The following is a 24,255-nucleotide window of genomic DNA, read 5'->3' on the forward strand; positions in this document are numbered from 1 at the left end:
CCTCATCCACTGACCTCAACCATGTCAAACTGTATCAAATGGGTCCCAAGACATTGACAATGAAGACATAAGATTACCGTGACTTTTCGTCAAACGCCATATGAATGGCGTGGCATTAAAGTTCATCAACTCGCCGTGAAACACGAAATTGCTGTAACTTCAGTGTTCATGATTCTATCTCTCTCAAACTACATGTGTGTAACAACAGCCCCCCCCTGAAGATATTCATATGGTTTTAAGAAATGGGCGTGGCAAAAAAACTGACCAGCGCCCCCTATAGGGCAACCCCGGCACTACGATGGCCGACATTTATACAAATCTATCGGGACATGTGTCGTTTCATAACAAACAAAAAAATATCTTGGATAGGTATGCTTGACCAAACAGGGAGGCCGCCATTTTGGATTAAGTGGCCATTTTTTTTCCATATTCCACATTTTTACTTGATGCACTTGTCCCAGGGCTTTCATCAGATTAACTTCAAATTAAGATCAGTGCCATCACAACAAGATGGAGATAAAAAGTGATTAAGAGATTGACCTTTCGTCACACCGTGTGACCGTGGCGTGGCGTCTTGAGTTTGATTAAACGCCATCAAAACACGAGGCTCTGTATCTCGGACATACATTGTCCAATCGAGTCCAAACTAGACATGTAAGACAAGGGTGCCATCCTGATGACATCTACACAGAAATTATGACTTGAAATTACAGCGCCCCCTGGTGGCTACAGGAAGTGACATGTTTTATACTTTGATGAACTGCTCCTGGCTGCTTTAAGATATACAGCTCAAATGAGCTCAGTCAAGTCATTGAATCAAGGTCAGAATTGTGACATTTCCTCAAACCATGTAAACATTGATGTTTGGCGAAGGATCATCCTTCGCCAAAGGACACGATGTTTTCATAAGTCCACTGTGCATTGTCCTATCACTACCAAACTTCTGTCACATGATAAGAGTACAAGCCTGAACAGCTCTATGTGTCAATATTTCCTCAGTGTCATAGCGCCACCTACTGATTCGCCAGGAAACAGGAAGTTCTTTGTTAATCCACTCTGCATTATCCAACCGGCTCCAAACTACTGACCTATGATCACAATACTAATCTGAACAGCTCCACATATAACTAGGGCTACGTTGTAGCACTTGCGGGCCCGAGCACCCGCACGTTGAAGCCTGTTGCGGTCGGTGGAGAGAGCGATCGATGACCAAGCGCACATCATCGATCGAGCATGCACTTCTCCACGTTAAATGCGTTTTGCGCTCTGCGGCAGTAGGTTTGCCAGTAGGTGGCGCCATCACTATTATTACGCACAGACATATATATCTGTTCATGTAGGCGCTCTGATGTAGCGTGAGCAATTTTGTGTCAATTGGACAATGTTAACACAACTTAATTTTCACACTGATCAGTAGGTGGCGCTATGACCCTGAACTAATATTTATATGTGGAGCTGTTCAGAATAGTATTGTGATCATAGGTCAGTAGTTTGGAGCCGGTCGGATAATGCAGAGTGGATTAACAAAGTACTTCCTGTTTCCTGGCGAATCAGTAGGTGGCGCTATGACACTGAGGAAATATTGACACATAGAGCTGTTCAGGCTTGTACTCTTATCATGTGACAGAAGTTTGGTAGTGATAGGACAATGCACAGTGGAGTTATGATAACATCGTGTCCTTTGGCGAAGGAAAATCCTTCGCCGCACATCAATGTTTACACGGTTTGAGGAAACGTCACAATTCTGACCATGATCTAATGACTTGACTGATCTGATTTGAGCTGTATATTGTAAATCAGCCAGGAGCAGTTCATCAAAGTATAAAACATGTCACTTCCTGTAGCCACCAGGGGGCGCTGTAATTTCAAGTCATAATTTCTGTGTAGATGTCATCAGGATGGCACCCTTGTCTTACATGTCTAGTTTGGACTCGATTGGACAATGTATGTCCGAGATACAGAACCTCGTGTTTTGATGGCGTTTAATCAAACTCAAGACGCCACGCCACGGTCACACGGTGTGACGAAAGGTCAATCTCTTAATCACTTTTTATCTCCATCTTGTTGTGATGGCACTGATCTTAATTTGAAGTTAATCTGATGAAAGCCCTGGGACAAGTGCATCAAGTAAAAATGTGGAATATGGAAAAAAAATGGCCACTTAATCCAAAATGGCGGCCTCCCTGTTTGGTCAAGCATACCTATCCAAGATATTTTTTTGTTTGTTATGAAACGACACATGTCCCGATAGATTTGTATAAATGTCGGCCATCGTAGTGCCGGGGTTGCCCTATAGGGGGCGCTGGTCAGTTTTTTTGCCACGCCCATTTCTTAAAACCATATGAATATCTTCAGGGGGGGGCTGTTGTTACACACATGTAGTTTGAGAGAGATAGAATCATGAACACTGAAGTTACAGCAATTTCGTGTTTCACGGCGAGTTGATGAACTTTAATGCCACGCCATTCATATGGCGTTTGACGAAAAGTCACGGTAATCTTATGTCTTCATTGTCAATGTCTTGGGACCCATTTGATACAGTTTGACATGGTTGAGGTCAGTGGATGAGGAGAAATTCATCCAAGTGTAAGACAAGCAAAAAACAAGACATTTCCTGTTGCCACCAGGGGGCGCTGCCGTTTTAAGTCATCATTTATGCATAGATGTCATCAGGCGGGGACTATTGTCTTACATGTCTAGTTTGGACTTGATTGGAACATGTATGTCCGAGATACAGATGCCCGTGTTTTGATGGCGTGTAACCAATTTTTAACGCCATGCCACGGTCACACGGTGTGATAAAAAAAAAATCCCTCAATCATTTTTTATCTCCATCTTGTTGTGATGACACTCATCTGAATTTGAAGTTGATCTGATGAAAGCCCTGGGACAAGTACGTAAAAGTAAAAATGTGGGATATTGCCAAAATGGCCACTAAAAGCAAAATGGCGGACTTCCTGTTGCGTTTTTCATAATGCTCCATGAGACTTTTTTTCATGACTGGTCACGATACACCTATATCCAGATTTTGATGAAAATCCGTTATGTGGAAACCTAGGGGCTGGTTCCAGGGGGCGCTGTAGAGCCATTTTGCCACGCCCAATTCCAATTACTCCAGAATACTAAAATATCCGCAGACCTTGAATTTCCTGCAAAGTTTCATAACTTTTTGAGCATGTCTAGACCCTGAAAAAGCCCCCCAAAGGGAAATAATAATAATAATAATAATAATAATAATAATAATAATAATAATAATAATAATAATAAAAATCCTTACAGATTCAATAGGGCCTCTCACCATTCGGTGCTCGGGCCCTAATTAAAGCAGCCAGGAGCAGTTCATCAAAGTATAAAACATGTCACTTCATGTTGCCACCAGGGGGCGCTGTGATTTCAAGTCATAATTTCTGTGTAGATGTCATCAAGCCGGAACTCTTGTCTTGCATGTCTACTTTAGACTTGATTGGACCATGTATGTTCGAGATACAGATGCTCGTGTTTTGATGGCGTGTAACCAAACTTTAACGCCACGCCACGGTCACACGGTGTGAAGGGGAAAAAAATCCCTTAATCAGTTTTTATCTCAATCTTGTTGTGATGACACTCATCTGAATTTGAAGTTGATCTGATGAAAGCTCTACGACAAGTAAATCAAAGTAAAAATGTTGAATAGGGCCAAAATGGCCACTAAATCCAAAATGGCGGGCTTCCTGTTTAGTCTAGCATATCTATCCAAGAGACTTATTTGTTTGTTATGAAAAGACACATGCCCAAATCGATTTTTGTACATGTCGGCCAAGCGTAGTGCCGGGCTGCCCGTTAGGGGGCGCTAGTCAGTTATTTTGCCACGCCCATTCCTTAAAACCATATGAAAATCTTCAGGGGGGGGATGTTGTTGCACACATGTAGTTTGAGTGAGATAGAACCATGAACACTGAAGTTAAAGCAATTTCGTGTTTCACGGCGAGGTGATGAACTTTGATGCCACGCTATTAATATGGCGTTTGACGAAAAGTCACAGTTATCTTATGCCTTCATTATCAATGTCTTGAGACCCATTTGGTACAGTTTGACATGGTTGAGATCAGTGGATGAGGAGGAATACATCCAAGTGTAAGACAAGCAAAAAGCAAGACATTTCCTAGTGCCACCAGGGGGCGCTGTGATTTTAAGTCATTATTTCTGTGTAGATGTCATCAGGCCGGGACTCTTCTCTTACATGTCTAGTTTGGACTTGATTGGACCATGTATGTTCGAGATACAGATGCCCGTGTTTTGATGGCGTGGAACCAAACTTTGACGACACGCCACGGTCACACGAAGTGACGGAAAAAAATTCCGTTGATCATTTTTTTTCTCAATCTTGTTGTGATGACACGCGTCTAATTTTTAAGTTGATCTGATGAAAGCTCTACGACAAGTACATTAAAGTAGAAATGTGGAATTTGGCCAAAATGGCCACTAAATCCAAAATGGCGGGCTTCCTGTTGCGTTTTTCATAATGCTCCAAGAGACTTTTTTCTATGATTATTCACGTTACACCAGTGTCTAGATTTTGGTGAAAATCGCTTATGTGGAAACCTAAGGGCTGGTTCCAGGGGGCGCTGTTGAGCCGTTTTGCCACGCCCATTTCCAAATACTCCAGATTACGTAAATTTTCACCACTCTCTAATTTACTGGAAAGTTTAAAAACTTTTTGAGCACGTTGAAGCCCTCAAAAAGCCAATTCATTGTTCGGAGAATAATAAGAATAATAATAAGAATAATGCCTACAATTTCAATAGGGCCTCTCACCATTCGGTGCTCGGGCCCTAAATATTAGTTCAGGGTCATAGCGCCACCTACTGATCAGTGTGAATATTAAGTTGTGTTAACATTGTCCGATTGACACAAAATTGCTCACGCTACATCAGAGCGCCTACATGAACAGATAAATAGATGTCTGTGCGTAATAATAGTGATGGCGCCACCTACTGGCAATCCTACTGCCGCAGAGCGCAAAACGCATTTATTGTGGAGAAGTGCATGCTCGATCGATGATGTGCGCTTGGTCATCGATCGCTCTCTCCACCGACCGCAACAGGCTTCAACGTGCGGGTGCTCGGGCCCGCAAGTGCTACAACGTAGCCCTAGTTAGGGCCCGAGCACCGAATGGTGAGAGGCCCTATTGAAATTGTAGGCATTATTCTTATTATTATTATTCTTATTATTCTCCGAACAATGAATTGGCTTTTTGAGGGCTTCAACGTGCTCAAAAAGTTTTTAAACTTTCCAGTAAATTAGAGAGTGGTGAAAATTTACGTAATCTGGAGTATTTGGAAATAGGCGTGGCAAAACGGCTCAACAGCGCCCCCTGGAACCAGCCCTTAGGTTTCCACATAAGCGATTTTCACCAAAATCTAGACACTGGTGTAACGTGAATAATCATAGAAAAAAGTCTCTTGGAGCATTATGAAAAACGCAACAGGAAGCCCGCCATTTTGGATTTAGTGGCCATTTTGGCCAAATTCCACATTTTTAGTTTAATGTACTTGTCGTAGAGCTTTCATCAGATCAACTTAAAAATTAGACGCGTGTCATCACAACAAGATTGAGAAAAAAAATGATCAACGGAATTTTTTTCCGTCACTTCGTGTGACCGTGGCGTGTCGTCAAAGTTTGGTTCCACGCCATCAAAACACGGGCATCTGTATCTCGAACATACATGGTCCAATCAAGTCCAAACTAGACATGTAAGAGAAGAGTCTTGGCCTGATGACATCTACACAGAAATAATGACTTAAAATCACAGCGCCCCCTGGTGGCACCAGGAAATGTCTTGTTTTTTGCTTGTCTTACACTTGGATGTATTCCTCCTCATCCACTGACCTCAACCATGTCAAACTGTACCAAATGGGTCTCAAGACATTGATAATGAAGGCATAAGATAACTGTGCCTTTTCGTCAAACGCCATATTAATGGCGTGGCATCAAAGTTCATCAACTCGCCGCGAAACACGAAATTGCTCTAACTTCAGTGTTCATGGCTCTATCTCACTCAAACTACATGTGTGCAACAACATCCCCCCCCTGAAGATTTTCATATGGTTTTAAGGAATGGGCGTGGCAAAATAACTGACTAGCGCCCCCTAACGGGCAGCCCCGGCACTAAGATTGGCCAACATGTACAAAAATCGATTTGGGCATGTGTCTTTTCATAACAAACAAATAAGTCTCTTGGATAGATATACTAGACTAAACAGGAAGCCCACCATTTTGGATTTAGTGGCCATTTTAGCCCTATTCCACATTTTTACTTTGATTTACTTGTCGTAGAGCTTTCATCAGATCAACTTCAAATTCAGATGAGTGTCATCACAACAAGATTGAGATAAAGACTGATTAAGGGATTTTTTTCCCTTCACACCGTGTGACCGTGGCGTGGCGTTACAATTTGGTTACACGCCATCAAAACACGAGCATCTGTATCTCGAACATACATGGTCCAATCAAGTCCAAACTAGACATGCAAGACAAGAGTTCCGGCTTGATGACATCTACACAGAAATTATGACTTGAAATCACAGCGCCCCCTGGTGGCAACATGAAGTGACATGTTTTATTCTTTGATGAACTGCTCCTTGCTGCTTTAAGATATACAGCTCAAATGAGCTCAGTCAAGTCATTGAATCAAGGTCAGAATTGTGACATTTCCTCAAACCATTTAAACGTTGAGGTGGGGCGAAGGATCATCCTTCGCCAAAGGACACGATGTTTTCATAAGTCCACTGTGCATTGTCCTATCACTACCAAACTTCTGTCACATGATAAGAGTACAAGCCTGAACAGCTCAATGTGTCAATATTTCCTCAGTGTCATAGCGCCACCTACTGATTCGCCAGGAAACAGGAAGTACTTTGTTAATTCACTCTGCATTATCCAACCGGCTCCAAACTACTGACCTATGATCACAATACTGATCTGAACAGCTCCACATATAAATATTAGTTCAGGGTCAGAGCGCCACCTACTGATCAGTGTGAAAATTAAGTTGTGTTAACATTGTCCGATTGACACAAAATTGCTCACGCTACATCAGAGCGCCTACATGAACAGATATATATGTCTGTGCGTAATAATAGTGATGGCGCCACCTACTGGCAAACCTACTGCCGCAGAGCGCAAAACGCATTTAACGTGGAGAAGTGCATGCTCGATCGATGATGTGCGCTTGGTCATCGATCGCTCTCTCCACCGACCGCAACAGGCTTCAACGTGCGGGTGCTCGGGCCCGCAAGTGCTACAACGTAGCCCTAGTTATTATTATTTCCCTTTGGGGGGCTTTTTCAGGGTCTAGACATGCTCAAAAAGTTATGAAACTTTGCAGGAAATTCAAGGTCTGCGGATATTTTAGTATTCTGGAGTAATTGGAATTGGGCGTGGCAAAATGGCTCTACAGCGCCCCCTGGAACCAGCCCCTAGGTTTCCACATAACGGATTTTCATCAAAATCTGGATATAGGTGTATCGTGACCAGTCATGAAAAAAAGTCTCATGGAGCATTATGAAAAACGCAACAGGAAGTCCGCCATTTTGCTTTTAGTGGCCATTTTGGCAATATCCCACATTTTTACTTTTACGTACTTGTCCCAGGGCTTTCATCAGATCAACTTCAAATTCAGATGAGTGTCATCACAACAAGATGGAGATAAAAAATGATTGAGGGATTTTTTTTTTATCACACCGTGTGACCGTGGCATGGCGTTAAAAATTGGTTACACGCCATCAAAACACGGGCATCTGTATCTCGGACATACATGTTCCAATCAAGTCCAAACTAGACATGTAAGACAATAGTCCCCGCCTGATGACATCTATGCATAAATGATGACTTAAAACCGCAGCGCCCCCTGGTGGCAACAGGAAATGTCTTGTTTTTTGCTTGTCTTACACTTGGATGAATTTCTCCTCATCCACTGACCTCAACCATGTCAAACTGTATCAAATGGGTCCCAAGACATTGACAATGAAGACATAAGATTACCGTGACTTTTCGTCAAACGCCATATGAATGGCGTGGCATTAAAGTTCATCAACTCGCCGTGAAACACGAAATTGCTGTAACTTCAGTGTTCATGATTCTATCTCTCTCAAACTACATGTGTGTAACAACAGCCCCCCCCTGAAGATATTCATATGGTTTTAAGAAATGGGCGTGGCAAAAAAACTGACCAGCGCCCCCTATAGGGCAACCCCGGCACTACGATGGCCGACATTTATACAAATCTATCGGGACATGTGTCGTTTCATAACAAACAAAAAAATATCTTGGATAGGTATGCTTGACCAAACAGGGAGGCCGCCATTTTGGATTAAGTGGCCATTTTTTTTCCATATTTCACATTTTTACTTGATGCACTTGTCCCAGGGCTTTCATCAGATTAACTTCAAATTAAGATCAGTGCCATCACAACAAGATGGAGATAAAAAGTGATTAAGAGATTGACCTTTCGTCACACCGTGTGACCGTGGCGTGGCGTCTTGAGTTTGATTAAACGCCATCAAAACACGAGGTTCTGTATCTCGGACATACATTGTCCAATCGAGTCCAAACTAGACATGTAAGACAAGGGTGCCATCCTGATGACATCTACACAGAAATTATGACTTGAAATTACAGCGCCCCCTGGTGGCTACAGGAAGTGACATGTTTTATACTTTGATGAACTGCTCCTGGCTGATTTACAATATACAGCTCAAATCAGATCAGTCAAGTCATTAGATCATGGTCAGAATTGTGACGTTTCCTCAAACCGTGTAAACATTGATGTGCGGCGAAGGACTTTCCTTCGCCAAAGGACACGATGTTATCATAACTCCACTGTGCATTGTCCTATCACTACCAAACTTCTGTCACATGGTCAGAGTCCAAGCCTGAACAGCTCTATGTGTCAATATTTCCTCAGTGTCATAGCGCCACCTACTGATTCGCCAGGAAACAGGAAGTACTTTGTTAATCCACTCTGCATTATCCAACCAGCTCCAAACTACTGACCTATGATCACAATCCTGAATAGAACAGCTCCATATATGAATATTAGTTCAGGATCATAGCGCCACCTATTGATCAGTGTGAAAATTAAGTTGCGGAAACATTGTCCAATTGACACAAAATTGCTCACGCTACATCAGAGCGCCTACATGAACAGATATATATGTCTGTGCGTAATAATAGTGATGGCGCCACCTACTGGCAAACCTACTGCCGCAGAGCGCAAAACGCATTTAACGTGGAGAAGTGTATGCTCGATCGATGATGTGCGCTTGGTCATCGATCGCTCTCTCCACCGACCGCAACAGGCTTCAACGTGCGGGTGCTCGGGCCCGCAAGTGCTACAACGTAGCCCTAGTTATTATTATTTCCCTTTGGGGGGCTTTTTCAGGGTCTAGACATGCTCAAAAAGTTATGAAACTTTGCAGGAAATTCAAGGTCTGCGGATATTTTAGTATTCTGGAGTAATTGGAATTGGGCGTGGCAAAATGGCTCTACAGCGCCCCCTGGAACCAGCCCCTAGGTTTCCACATAACGGATTTTCATCAAAATCTGGATATAGGTGTATCGTGACCAGTCATGAAAAAAAGTCTCATGGAGCATTATGAAAAACGCAACAGGAAGTCCGCCATTTTGCTTTTAGTGGCCATTTTGGCAATATCCCACATTTTTACTTTTACGTACTTGTCCCAGGGCTTTCATCAGATCAACTTCAAATTCAGATGAGTGTCATCACAACAAGATGGAGATAAAAAATGATTGAGGGATTTTTTTTTTATCACACCGTGTGACCGTGGCATGGCGTTAAAAATTGGTTACACGCCATCAAAACACGGGCATCTGTATCTCGGACATACATGTTCCAATCAAGTCCAAACTAGACATGTAAGACAATAGTCCCCGCCTGATGACATCTATGCATAAATGATGACTTAAAACCGCAGCGCCCCCTGGTGGCAACAGGAAATGTCTTGTTTTTTGCTTGTCTTACACTTGGATGAATTTCTCCTCATCCACTGACCTCAAGCATGTCAAACTGTATCAAATGGGTCCCAAGACATTGACAATGAAGACATAAGATTACCGTGACTTTTCGTCAAACGCCATATGAATGGCGTGGCATTAAAGTTCATCAACTCGCCGTGAAACACGAAATTGCTGTAACTTCAGTGTTCATGATTCTATCTCTCTCAAACTACATGTGTGTAACAACAGCCCCCCCCTGAAGATATTCATATGGTTTTAAGAAATGGGCGTGGCAAAAAAACTGACCAGCGCCCCCTATAGGGCAACCCCGGCACTACGATGGCCGACATTTATACAAATCTATCGGGACATGTGTCGTTTCATAACAAACAAAAAAATATCTTGGATAGGTATGCTTGACCAAACAGGGAGGCCGCCATTTTGGATTAAGTGGCCATTTTTTTTCCATATTCCACATTTTTACTTGATGCACTTGTCCCAGGGCTTTCATCAGATTAACTTCAAATTAAGATCAGTGCCATCACAACAAGATGGAGATAAAAAGTGATTAAGAGATTGACCTTTCGTCACACCGTGTGACCGTGGCGTGGCGTCTTGAGTTTGATTAAACGCCATCAAAACACGAGGTTCTGTATCTCGGACATACATTGTCCAATCGAGTCCAAACTAGACATGTAAGACAAGGGTGCCATCCTGATGACATCTACACAGAAATTATGACTTGAAATTACAGCGCCCCCTGGTGGCTACAGGAAGTGACATGTTTTATACTTTGATGAACTGCTCCTGGCTGATTTACAATATACAGCTCAAATCAGATCAGTCAAGTCATTAGATCATGGTCAGAATTGTGACGTTTCCTCAAACCATGTAAACATTGATGTGCGGCGAAGGATCATCCTTCGCCAAAGGACACGATGTTTTCATAAGTCCACTGTGCATTGTCCTATCACTACCAAACTTCTGTCACATGATAAGAGTACAAGCCTGAACAGCTCTATGTGTCAATATTTCCTCAGTGTCATAGCGCCACCTACTGATTCACCAGGAAACAGGAAGTACTTTGTTAATCCACTCTGCATTATCCAACCGGCTCCAAACTACTGACCTATGATCACAATACTGATCTGAACAGCTCCACATATAAATATTAGTTCAGGGTCATAGCGCCACCTACTGATCAGTGTGAAAATTAAGTTGTGTTAACATTGTCCAATTGACTCAAAATTGCTCACGCTACATCAGAGCGCCTACATGAACAGATATATATGTCTGTGCGTAATAATAGTGATGGCGCCACCTACTGGCAAACCTACTGCCGCAGAGCGCAAAACGCATGCAACGTGGAGAAGTGCATGCTCGATCGATGATGTGCGCTTGGTCATCGATCGCTCTCTCCACCGACCGCAACAGGCTTCAACGTGCGGGTGCTCGGGCCCGCAAGTGCTACAACGTAGCCCTAGTATTCTTATTATTCTCCGAACAATGAATTGGCTTTTTGAGGGCTTCAACGTGCTCAAAAAGTTTTTAAACTTTCCAGTAAATTAGAGAGTGGTGAAAATTTACGTAATCTGGAGTATTTGGAAATGGGCGTGGCAAAACGGCTCAACAGCGCCCCCTGGAACCAGCCCTTAGGTTTCCACATAAGCGATTTTCACCAAAATCTAGACACTGGTGTATCGTGACCAGTCATGAAAAAAAGTCTCATGGAGCATTATGAAAAACGCAACAGGAAGTCCGCCATTTTGCTTTTAGTGGCCATTTTGGCAATATCCCACATTTTTACTTTTACGTACTTGTCCCAGGGCTTTCATCAGATCAACTTCAAATTCAGATGAGTGTCATCACAACAAGATGGAGATAAAAAATGATTGAGGGATTTTTTTTTTATCACACCGTGTGACCGTGGCATGGCGTTAAAAATTGGTTACACGCCATCAAAACACGGGCATCTGTATCTCGGACATACATGTTCCAATCAAGTCCAAACTAGACATGTAAGACAATAGTCCCCGCCTGATGACATCTATGCATAAATGATGACTTAAAACCGCAGCGCCCCCTGGTGGCAACAGGAAATGTCTTGTTTTTTGCTTGTCTTACACTTGGATGCATTTCTCCTCATCCACTGACCTCAAGCATGTCAAACTGTATCAAATGGGTCCCAAGACATTGACAATGAAGACATAAGATTACCGTGACTTTTCGTCAAACGCCATATGAATGGCGTGGCATTAAAGTTCATCAACTCGCCGTGAAACACGAAATTGCTGTAACTTCAGTGTTCATGATTCTATCTCTCTCAAACTACATGTGTGTAACAACAGCCCCCCCCTGAAGATATTCATATGGTTTTAAGAAATGGGCGTGGCAAAAAAACTGACCAGCGCCCCCTATAGGGCAACCCCGGCACTACGATGGCCGACATTTATACAAATCTATCGGGACATGTGTCGTTTCATAACAAACAAAAAAATATCTTGGATAGGTATGCTTGACCAAACAGGGAGGCCGCCATTTTGGATTAAGTGGCCATTTTTTTTCCATATTCCACATTTTTACTTGATGCACTTGTCCCAGGGCTTTCATCAGATTAACTTCAAATTAAGATCAGTGCCATCACAACAAGATGGAGATAAAAAGTGATTAAGAGATTGACCTTTCGTCACACCGTGTGACCGTGGCGTGGCGTCTTGAGTTTGATTAAACGCCATCAAAACACGAGGTTCTGTATCTCGGACATACATTGTCCAATCGAGTCCAAACTAGACATGTAAGACAAGGGTGCCATCCTGATGACATCTACACAGAAATTATGACTTGAAATTACAGCGCCCCCTGGTGGCTACAGGAAGTGACATGTTTTATACTTTGATGAACTGCTCCTGGCTGCTTTAAGATATACAGCTCAAATGAGCTCAGTCAAGTCATTGAATCAAGGTCAGAATTGTGACATTTCCTCAAACCATGTAAACATTGATGTTTGGCGAAGGATCATCCTTCGCCAAAGGACACGATGTTTTCATAAGTCCACTGTGCATTGTCCTATCACTACCAAACTTCTGTCACATGATAAGAGTACAAACCTGAACAGCTCTATGTGTCAATATTTCCTCAGTGTCATAGCGCCACCTACTGATTCGCCAGGAAACAGGAAGTACTTTGTTAATCCACTCTGCATTATCCAACCGGCTCCAAACTACTGACCTATGATCACAATACTAATCTGAACAGCTCCACATATAAATATTAGTTCAGGGTCATAGCGCCACCTACTGATCAGTGTGAATATTAAGTTGTGTTAACATTGTCCGATTGACACAAAATTGCTCACGCTACATCAGAGCGCCTACATGAACAGATAAATAGATGTCTGTGCGTAATAATAGTGATGGCGCCACCTACTGGCAATCCTACTGCCGCAGAGCGCAAAACGCATTTATTGTGGAGAAGTGCATGCTCGATCGATGATGTGCGCTTGGTCATCGATCGCTCTCTCCACCGACCGCAACAGGCTTCAACGTGCGGGTGCTCGGGCCCGCAAGTGCTACAACGTAGCCCTAGTTAGGGCCCGAGCACCGAATGGTGAGAGGCCCTATTGAATCTGTAAGGATTTTTATTATTATTTCCCTTTGGGGGGCTTTTTCAGGGTCTAGACATGCTCAAAAAGTTATGAAACTTTGCAGGAAATTCAAGGTCTGCGGATATTTTAGTATTCTGGAGTAATTGGAATTGGGCGTGGCAAAATGGCTCTACAGCGCCCCCTGGAACCAGCCCCTAGGTTTCCACATAACGGATTTTCATCAAAATCTGGATATAGGTGTATCGTGACCAGTCATGAAAAAAAGTCTCATGGAGCATTATGAAAAACGCAACAGGAAGTCCGCCATTTTGCTTTTAGTGGCCATTTTGGCAATATCCCACATTTTTACTTTTACGTACTTGTCCCAGGGCTTTCATCAGATCAACTTCAAATTCAGATGAGTGTCATCACAACAAGATGGAGATAAAAAATGATTGAGGGATTTTTTTTTTATCACACCGTGTGACCGTGGCATGGCGTTAAAAATTGGTTACACGCCATCAAAACACGGGCATCTGTATCTCGGACATACATGTTCCAATCAAGTCCAAACTAGACATGTAAGACAATAGTCCCCGCCTGATGACATCTATGCATAAATGATGACTTAAAACCGCAGCGCCCCCTGGTGGCAACAGGAAATGTCTTGTTTTTTGCTTGTCTTACACTTGGATGAATTTCTCCTCATCCACTGACCTCAACCATGTCAAACTGTATCAAATGGGTCCCAAGACATTGACAATGAAGACATAAGATTACCGTGACTTTTCGTCAAACGCCATATGAATGGCGTGGCATTAAAGTTCATCAACTCGCCGTGAAACACGAAATTGCTGTAACTTCAGTGTTCATGATTCTATCTCTCTCAAACTACATGTGTGTAACAACAGCCCCCCCCTGAAGATATTCATATGGTTTTAAGAAATGGGCGTGGCAAAAAAACTGACCAGCGCCCCCTATAGGGCAACCCCGGCACTACGATGGCCGACATTTATACAAATCTATCGGGACATGTGTCGTTTCATAACAAACAAAAAAATATCTTGGATAGGTATGCTTGACCAAACAGGGAGGCCGCCATTTTGGATTAAGTGGCCATTTTTTTTCCATATTCCACATTTTTACTTGATGCACTTGTCCCAGGGCTTTCATCAGATTAACTTCAAATTAAGATCAGTGCCATCACAACAAGATGGAGATAAAAAGTGATTAAGAGATTGACCTTTCGTCACACCGTGTGACCGTGGCGTGGCGTCTTGAGTTTGATTAAACGCCATCAAAACACGAGGTTCTGTATCTCGGACATACATTGTCCAATCGAGTCCAAACTAGACATGTAAGACAAGGGTGCCATCCTGATGACATCTACACAGAAATTATGACTTGAAATTACAGCGCCCCCTGGTGGCTACAGGAAGTGACATGTTTTATACTTTGATGAACTGCTCCTGGCTGATTTACAATATACAGCTCAAATCAGATCAGTCAAGTCATTAGATCATGGTCAGAATTGTGACGTTTCCTCAAACCGTGTAAACATTGATGTGCGGCGAAGGATTTTCCTTCGCCAAAGGACACGATGTTATCATAACTCCACTGTGCATTGTCCTATCACTACAAAACTTCTGTCACATGGTCAGAGTCCAAGCCTGAACAGCTCTATGTGTCAATATTTCCTCAGTGTCATAGCGCCACCTACTGATTCGCCAGGAAACAGGAATTACTTTGTTAATCCACTCTGCATTATCCAACCGGCTGCAAACTACTGACCTATGATCACAATCCTGATCTGAACAGCTCCATATATAAACATTAGTTCAGGGTCATAGCGCCACCTACTGATCAGTGTGAAAATGACATTGTGGTAAAATTTTCCAATTGACACGAAACTGCTCACGCTACATCAGAGCGTCTACTTGAACAGATCTATAAGTCTGTGTGTAATAATAGTGATGGCGCCACCTACTGGCAAACCTACTGCCGCAGAGCGCAAAACGCATGCAACGTGGAGAAGTGCATGCTCGATCGATGATGTGCGCTTGGTCATCGATCGCTCTCTCCACCGACCGCAACAGGCTTCAACGTGCGGGTGCTCGGGCCCGCAAGTGCTACAACGTAGCCCTAGTTATTATTATTATTAGGGCCCGAGCACCGAATGGTGAGAGGCCCTATTGAAATTGTAGGCCTTATTCTTATTATTAGGGCCCGAGCACCGAAATCGGTGAGAGGACCTATTGAAATTGAAAAGATTATTATTATTATTATTTTTCTTCGCTCAGTGAATTGGCTTTTTGAGGGCTTTAACGTGCTCAAAAAGTTTCTAAAGTGTACAGTAAATTAGAAATGTGCGCAAGTTTACGTATTCTGAAGTATTTGGGAACGGGTGTGTCAAAACCGCTCAATAGCGCCACCTACGGAAAAGCCCCTCATTTAGCATTCACCGATCATCAAAAAAAACAAAGACTATTGTGTATCATGACTAGATGCACAAAAAAGTCCATCAGTGCATTATGAATAACGCAACAGGAAGCCCGCCAGTTTGACTTTAGTGGCCATTTTGGTCATATTCGATATTTTTTCTTTTAAGTACTCCTCCTACAGCTTTCATCAAATCAACTTACAATTTAGACGATCGTCATCACAACAAAATGGAGATCTAAAGTTATTGAAGGATTAAGTTTTAGCAAAACCGTCTGACCGTGGTGTGGCCTCAAAGTTTGATTAAACGCCATCAAAACACAGGCTCCTGTATCTTGGACATATTTTGTCCAATCGAGTCCAAACTATACACATAAGACAAGAGTCGCGACCTGAAGACATCGGTACAGAAATCGTGACTTAAAATCACAGCGTCCCCTGGTGGCAACAGCAAATGTCTTGTTTTTCTATGTCTTACAGTTTGACTCACTTCTCGTAGGGCCTTCATCAAATCAACGTAAAAATTTGATGCATGTGTACAAAACAAGATGAAGATCTAAAGTTATCAAAATTTAAACTTTTCATCAATCTGTGTGACCGTGGTGAGGCTTATAAATTTGATAAACAAAATGAAAACACCATGTCTGTAGTTAATGGTCCAACACTGCTCTCTAGTGACTTAATATTGAATTACACCTGTAGTGCCAATATTAAGGCACCAGAGGTCAGTGTAACACCATGGTTTGATCAAGACACAAAATGTAACTATTGAAAAAGCCATTTCGTCCCCTCTTCCCCCAATTTAAATCTGTCTGGAGCCGCACAACATATTTGATAACACAGGTTATAAAGTTATATATATACATATATATATATATATAGTTATACAATATATATAAAAACTATAGTTTGTTGCATTTATTAAATAACAGAACGACAATAAAGACAACTGTTGACATTTAACTGGTATTTTTACCTGCTACAAAATAGGAAAACACCATACTCTGACCATGGCGTGGAGTCAAAGTCTGATCACATGCCATCAAAACACGAGCGTCTGTATCTTGGACATATTTGGTCCAATCAACTCCAAACTAGACATGTAAGACAAGAGTCGCGATCTGATGACATCTACAAGGACACCATGACTTAAAATCCTAGCGCCACCTGCTGGCTACAGGAAGTGAAGCGTTTATTCTTGCTGCAGAGCTTAAAACGCACGCAAGGCAGAGACGTGCGCTTGGTCATCGATCGCTCTCTCTTCCCCGACCGCAACAGACTTGAAATTGCCTGTGCTCGGGCCCGTTAGTGCTACAACGTAGCCCTAGTTATTCTTATTATTCTCCGAACAATGAATTGGCTTTTTGAGGGCTTCAACGTGCTCAAAAAGTTTTTAAACTTTCCAGTAAATTAGAGAGTGGTGAAAATTTACGTAATCTGGAGTATTTGGAAATGGGCGTGGCAAAACGGCTCAACAGCGCCCCCTGGAACCAGCCCTTAGGTTTCCACATAAGCGATTTTCACCAAAATCTAGACACTGGTGTATCGTGACCAGTCATGAAAAAAAGTCTCATGGAGCATTATGAAAAACGCAACAGGAAGTCCGCCATTTTGCTTTTAGTGGCCATTTTGGCAATATCCCACATTTTTACTTTTACGTACTTGTCCCAGGGCTTTCATCAGATCAACTTCAAATTCAGATGAGTGTCATCACAACAAGATGGAGATAAAAAATGATTGAGGGATTTTTTTTTTATCACACCGTGTGACCGTGGCATGGCGTTAAAAATTGGTTACACGCCATCAAAACACGGGCATCTGTATCTCGGACATACATGTTCCAATCAAGTCCAAACTAGACATGTAAGACAATAGTCCCCGCCTGATGACATCTATGCATAAATGATGACTTAAAACCGCAGCGCCCCCTGGTGGCAACAGGAAATGTCTTGTTTTTTGCTTGTCTTACACTTGGATGAATTTCTCCTCATCCACTGACCTCAACCATGTCAAACTGTATCAAATGGGTCCCAAGACATTGACAATGAAGACATAAGATTACCGTGACTTTTTGTCAAACGCCATATGAATGGCGTTGCATTAAAGTTCATCAACTCGCCGTGAAACACGAAATTGCTGTAACTTCAGTGTTCATGATTCTATCTCTCTCAAACTACATGTGTGTAACAACAGCCCCCCCCTGAAGATATTCATATGGTTTTAAGAAATGGGCGTGGCAAAAAAACTGACCAGCGCCCCCTATAGGGCAACCCCGGCACTACGATGGCCGACATTTATACAAATCTATCGGGACATGTGTCGTTTCATAACAAACAAAAAAATATCTTGGATAGGTATGCTTGACCAAACAGGGAGGCCGCCATTTTGGATTAAGTGGCCATTTTTTTTCCATATTCCACATTTTTACTTGATGCACTTGTCCCAGGGCTTTCATCAGATTAACTTCAAATTAAGATCAGTGCCATCACAACAAGATGGAGATAAAAAGTGATTAAGACATTGACCTTTCGTCACACCGTGTGACCGTGGCGTGGCGTCTTGAGTTTGATTAAACGCCATCAAAACACGAGGTTCTGTATCTCGAACATACATGGTCCAATCAAGTCTAAAGTAGACATGCAAGACAAGAGTTCCGGCTTGATGACATCTACACAGAAATTATGACTTGAAATCACAGCGCCCCCTGGTGGCAACATGAAGTGACATGTTTTGTACTTTGATGAACTGCTCCTGGCTGCTTTAAGATATACAGCTCAAATGAACTCAGTCAAGTCATTGAATCAAGGTCAGAATTGTGACATTTCCTCAAACCATGTAAACATTGATGTTTGGCGAAGGATCATCCTTCGCCAAAGGACACGATGTTTTCATAATTACACTGTGCATTGTCCTATCACTACCAAACTTCTGTCACATGGTCAGAGTCCAAGCCTGAACAGCTCTATGTGTCAATATTTCCTCAGTGTCATAGCGCCACCTACTGATTCGCCAGGAAACAGGAAGTACTTTGTTAATCCACTCTGCATTATCCAACCGGCTCCAAACTACTGACCTATGATCACAATCCTGAATAGAACAGCTCCATATATGAATATTAGTTCAGGATCATAGCGCCACCTATTGATCAGTGTGAAAATTAAGTTGCGGAAACATTGTCCAATTGACACAAAATTTCTCACGCTACATCAGAGCGCCTACTTGAACAGATCTATATGTCTGTGCGTAATAATAGTGATGGCGCCACCTACTGGCAAACCTACTGCCGCAGAGCACAAAACGCATTTAACGTGGAGAAGTGCATGCTCGATCGATGATGTGCGCTTGGTCATCGATCGCTCTCTCCACCGACCGCAACAGGCTTCAACGTGCGGGTGCTCGGGCCCGCAAGTGCTACAACGTAGCCCTAGTTATTAGGGCCCGAGCACCGAATGGTGAGAGGCCCTATTGAAATTGTAGGCATTATTCTTATTAGGGCCCGAGCACCGAAATCGGTGGGAGGCCCTATTGAAATTGAAATGATTATTATTATTATTATTATTATTATTTTTCTTAGCTTAAATGAATTGGCTTTTTGAGGGCTTTAATGTGCTCAAAAAGTTGTAGGAGTTTGCAGTAAATTCGAAGGCGGCGAAAATTTACGTATTCTGGAGTATTTTGAAAAGGGCGTGGCAAAATGGCTCAAGAGCGCCACCTACGGAAAAGCCCCTCATTTAGCATTCACCGATCTTCAAAAAAAACAAAGACTATTTTGTATCATGACTAGATGCACAAAAAAGTCCATCAGTGCATTATGAATAACGCAACAGGAAGCCCGCCAGTTTGACTTTAGTGGCCATTTTGGTCATATTCCATATTTTTTCTTTGATGTACTTGTCGTACAGCTTTCATCAGATCAACTTCAAATTTAGACGATCGTCATCACAACAAATTGGAGATCTAAAGTTATTGAAGGATTACGTTTTAGCAAAACCGTCTGACCGTGGTGTGGCGTTAAAGTTTGATGAAACGCCATCAAAACACAAGCTTCCATATTTCAGACATAGTTTGTCCAATTGAGTCCAAACTAGACACATACGACAAGAGTCGCGACCAGAAGACATCACTGCAGAAATTGTGACTTACAATCACAGCGCCCCCTGGTGGCAACAGGAAATGTCTTGTTTTTAAGACGTGTTATGTTTTTATGTACTACTCGGAGAGCTTTCATCAGATCAACTTAAAAATTAGATGAGACTCTACAAAACAAGATGAAGATCTAAAGTTATCAAAATTTAAACTTTTCATCAATCCGTGTGACCGTGGTGAGGCTTAAAATCTTGATGTGCAAAATGAAAAGACCTGTTTTCATTTCAACCATGTATGTGTTTCATGGTCTTATACTGACCTCTAGTGGCTTTATATTGCCGGCACAACCTACTTGTACCGCAATATTAAGTCACTAGAGGGCAGTGTAGGATCATGGTTTGACCAAGGCACAAATTGTGTCACCTAAGGCAGGGGTAGGCAACCTTTACTATTTCCTCCACTCTTCCCCCAATTTAAAGCTGTCTGTTGCCGCACAACATATTTGATAACACAGGTTATAAAGTTATATATATATATATATATATATATAGTCATGCAATATATATAAAAACTATAGTTTATTGCATTTATTAAATAATAGAACGACAATAAAGACAACTGTTGACATTTAACTGCTATTTTTACCTGTTACAAAATAGGAAAACACCAAACTCTGACCATGGCGTGGAGTCAAAGTCTGATCACACGCCATCAAAACACGAGTGTCTGTATCTTGGACATATTTGGTCCAATCAACTCCAAACTAGACATGTAAGACAAGGGTCGCGACCTGATGACATCTACAAAGACATCATGACTTAAAATCCTAGCGCCACTGGCTATAGGAAGTGAAGCGTTTATTGTTGCTGCAGAGCTTAAAACGCACGCAAGGCAGAGACATGCGCTTGGTCATCGATCGTTCTCTCTCCCCCGACCGCAACAGACTTGAAATTGCCTGTGCTCGACCACTCTTCCCCCAATTTAAAGCTGTCTGGTGCCACACAACATATTTGATAACACAGGTTATAAAGTTATATATATATATATATATATATATATATATATATATATATATATATATATATATATATAGTCATACAATATATATAAAAACTATGGTTTGTTGCATTTATTAAATAATAGAACGACAATAAAGACAACTGTTGACATTTAACTGCTATTTTTACCTGTTACAAAATAGGAAAACACCAAACTCTAACCATGGCGTGGAGTCAAAGTCTGATCACACGCCATCAAAACACGAGTGTCTGTATCTTGGACATATTTGGTCCAATCAACTCCAAACTAGACATGTAAGACAAGGGTCGCGACCTGATGACATCTACACAGACATCATGACTTAAAATCCTAGCGCCACTGGCTACAGGAAGTGAAGCGTTCATTGTTGCTGCAGAGCTTAAAACGCACGCAAGGCAGAGACATGCGCTTGGTCATCGATCGTTCTCTCTCCCCCGACCGCAACAGACTTGAAATTGCCTGTGCTCGACCACTCTTCCCCCAATTTAAAGCTGTCTGGTGCCGCACAACATATTTGATAACACAGGTTATAAAGTTATATATATATATATAGACATACAATATATATAAAAACTATAGTTTGTTGCATTTATTAAATAATAGAACGACAATAAAGACAACTGTTGACATTTAACTGCTATTTTTACCTGTTACAAAATAGGAAAACACTAAACTCTTACCATGGCGTGGAGTCAAAGTCTGATCACACGCCATCAAAACACGAGCGTCTGTATCTTGGACATATTTGGTCCAATCAACTCCAAACTAGACATGTAAGACAAGAGTCGCGACCTGATGACATCTACAAAGACACCATGACTTAAAATCCTAGCGCCACCTGCTGGCTACAGGAAGTGAAGCGTTTATTCTTGCTGCAGAGCTTAAAACGCAAGCAAGGCAGAGACGTGCGCTTGGTCATCGATCGCTCTCTCTTCCCCGACCGCAACAGACTTGAAATTGCCTGTGCTCGGGCCCGTTAGTGCTACAACGTAGCCCTAGTTATTATTATTTCCCTTTGGGGGGCTTTTTCAGGGTCTAGACATGCTCAAAAAGTTATGAAACTTTGCAGGAAATTCAAGGTCTGCGGATATTTTAGTATTCTGGAGTAATTGGAATTGGGCGTGGCAAAATGGCTCTACAGCGCCCCCTGGAACCAGCCCCTAGGTTTCCACATAACGGATTTTCATCAAAATCTGGATATAGGTGTATCGTGACCAGTCATGAAAAAAAGTCTCATGGAGCATTATGAAAAACGCAACAGGAAGTCCGCCATTTTGCTTTTAGTGGCCATTTTGGCAATATCCCACATTTTTACTTTTACGTACTTGTCCCAGGGCTTTCATCAGATCAACTTCAAATTCAGATGAGTGTCATCACAACAAGATGGAGATAAAAAATGATTGAGGGATTTTTTTTTTATCACACCGTGTGACCGTGGCATGGCGTTAAAAATTGGTTACACGCCATCAAAACACGGGCATCTGTATCTCGGACATACATGTTCCAATCAAGTCCAAACTAGACATGTAAGACAATAGTCCCCGCCTGATGACATCTATGCATAAATGATGACTTAAAACCGCAGCGCCCCCTGGTGGCAACAGGAAATGTCTTGTTTTTTGCTTGTCTTACACTTGGATGAATTTCTCCTCATCCACTGACCTCAACCATGTCAAACTGTATCAAATGGGTCCCAAGACATTGACAATGAAGACATAAGATTACCGTGACTTTTCGTCAAACGCCATATGAATGGCGTGGCATTAAAGTTCATCAACTCGCCGTGAAACACGAAATTGCTGTAACTTCAGTGTTCATGATTCTATCTCTCTCAAACTACATGTGTGTAACAACAGCCCCCCCCTGAAGATATTCATATGGTTTTAAGAAATGGGCGTGGCAAAAAAACTGACCAGCGCCCCCTATAGGGCAACCCCGGCACTACGATGGCCGACATTTATACAAATCTATCGGGACATGTGTCGTTTCATAACAAACAAAAAAATATCTTGGATAGGTATGCTTGACCAAACAGGGAGGCCGCCATTTTGGATTAAGTGGCCATTTTTTTACATATTCCACATTTTTACTTGATGCACTTGTCCCAGGGCTTTCATCAGATTAACTTCAAATTAAGATCAGTGCCATCACAACAAGATGGAGATAAAAAGTGATTAAGAGATTGACCTTTCGTCACACCGTGTGACCGTGGCGTGGCGTCGTGAGTTTGATTAAACGCCATCAAAACACGAGGTTCTGTATCTCGGACATACATTGTCCAATCGAGTCCAAACTAGACATGTAAGACAAGGGTGCCATCCTGATGACATCTACACAGAAATTATGACTTGAAATTACAGCGCCCCCTGGTGGCTACAGGAAGTGACATGTTTTATACTTTGATGAACTGCTCCTGGCTGATTTACAATATACAGCTCAAATCAGATCAGTCAAGTCATTAGATCATGGTCAGAATTGTGACGTTTCCTCAAACCGTGTAAACATTGATGTGCGGCGAAGGATTTTCCTTCGCCAAAGGACACGATGTTATCATAACTCCACTGTGCATTGTCCTATCACTACAAAACTTCTGTCACATGGTCAGAGTCCAAGCCTGAACAGCTCTATGTGTCAATATTTCCTCAGTGTCATAGCGCCACCTACTGATTCGCCAGGAAACAGGAAGTACTTTGTTAATCCACTCTGCATTATCCAACCGGCTCCAAACTACTGACCTATGATCACAATCCTGAATAGAACAGCTCCATATATGAATATTAGTTCAGGATCATAGCGCCACCTATTGATCAGTGTGAAAATTAAGTTGCGGAAACATTGTCCAATTGACACAAAATTTCTCACGCTACATCAGAGCGCCTACTTGAACAGATCTATATGTCTGTGCGTAATAATAGTAATGGCGCCACCTACTGGCAAACCTACTGCCGCAGAGCGCAAAACGCATGCAACGTGGAGAAGTGCATGCTCGATCGATGATGTGCGCTTGGTCATCGATCGCTCTCTCCACCGACCGCAACAGGCTTCAACGTGCGGGTGCTCGGGCCCGCAAGTGCTACAACGTAGCCCTAGTTGTTTTTGTAACCATTAAATGA

At 42.3% G+C, this 24,255-nt stretch overlaps 1 protein-coding gene across 2 annotated transcripts in view; it reads left to right on the plus strand.

Annotated features, from left to right (window-relative positions):
• Window positions 1-24,255, plus strand: part of trappc9 (trafficking protein particle complex subunit 9) — a 255,348-nt gene that overhangs the window by 54,888 nt on the left and 176,205 nt on the right. The window lies entirely within an intron of this gene.

Source organism: Pleuronectes platessa, chromosome 18 (genome assembly GCF_947347685.1).
Source record: "Pleuronectes platessa chromosome 18, fPlePla1.1, whole genome shotgun sequence".
Taxonomy (NCBI): Eukaryota; Metazoa; Chordata; class Actinopteri; order Pleuronectiformes; family Pleuronectidae; genus Pleuronectes; species Pleuronectes platessa.